Genomic DNA, 1,525 nt, shown 5'->3' with positions numbered 1-1,525 from the left:
TGTATCTTTCTTCTTTAATTTTTTTTTCCTTCTATTTTACTTAATATTTACAATCTGTGTTTGTTCATTATATTTTTAGATTTTGCAACCCTAACCATGACATCACAAGAAAAGTAAGACAGTTTGCAAGTTCTCTAATCTCTCTTACTAGGTAAATTAGTTGTCATTTTCATATATTAGTTTAGATAGATTATATGATTCTAACTTTAAATTTGGTGTCATTTCATGTTTCAGGAAATCAAGAACTATTGGTTTATGAACTTATTGTTTTTGTGTTTGGATTTATCATTTCTTTTTATTGAACTCAATATGGTATTATGAAGTTGGTTTTTTTATATTTGATGTTTACAATCAGTTTGTTTAGCTTGATAGTTTGGGTGTAACCCGAACCCGATGGGTGTTTACCCGAATCCGACCCGAAATCTAAAAATACCCGAATGGGTCTTATAGTTCTAAATCCGAAAACCCGAAATACCCGACCCGAAACCCGATAGGGTACCCGAACGCCCACCCCTAGCTACGGGTTTGGTATTGAAGTCCCCCATGCCTGGTGGTGGGGTGTGTCTTTGCCGGCCAAAAATATGAAGGATCCTATGCAGGCGGGTCTGATCCGTTTAGCGTGTCATATAGTATCGGCTAATGGCTATTAGCGTTAGATTAGATTAGACCAGACCGCATTAGCTCAATCCAACATCGGTGACAATAACTATCGATGCTGTACATAAAAATGATTTCCTATATATGGAAACGCCACAGAAACAAAATTTCAGTAAAGAGGATCTTGTTTAGATAGTTAAAGAGATATGATAGTGAAAAAAAGATAACATATACGTAGACACAGATTTCTGAATGTAACGTGAAGTTTTTAAGATATTATTTGAGTTTTTATTTGGACTTAATGAAATGATGGACCATTTTAGAAATTGTTCACAAATTCGTCTCATCCATTTGTGGGAAAAACGGTCAAAATCAACTCAGACTATTTGCAGAACGCTTTTTTGATATCCAATTTATGATACTATGCATATATCAACTTTAACAGAATAAAAGTATAAATTTTATATAAAATTTAGCTGATTTCAGTATCTCTTTAAACGATGTTAGTTGACCATTTGACGAAGCTGATTCAGACGCCAACAAGACAACATGTGGCATATCAAAACAACATTGATAGCTGAACAAAAGAAAAAAATATGTTCAAGCAGGACTCGAACCTGAGTGGTATAGGCATAGTATGTCAAACAGGTTCCTTAACCACTCAAACACGTTGATGGTTTTAGTTATCATGAACAAAGACGTAATATATTAGCTCCATCTCTCTTCTTCTTCCTCCTCTACTTTCGATGAACATGAGAGAGAAAAGTCGAGCAAAAAAACAAATTAATCTGGATTTTAAAATCCAAAATCGAAAAATATAGATTGAAGAGATCAATATTATTTGAGAACATTGAATCGATTCGTTTATAAAAGATTATGCTATAATTTGTTCATACATTAGCAAACGCTCTATATATATATATATAAT

Source organism: Camelina sativa, chromosome 11 (genome assembly GCF_030686135.1).
Source record: "Camelina sativa cultivar CO46 ecotype springtype chromosome 11, ASM3068613v1".
Taxonomy (NCBI): domain Eukaryota; kingdom Viridiplantae; phylum Streptophyta; class Magnoliopsida; order Brassicales; family Brassicaceae; genus Camelina; species Camelina sativa.
This window is presented reverse-complemented; position numbering follows the sequence as displayed.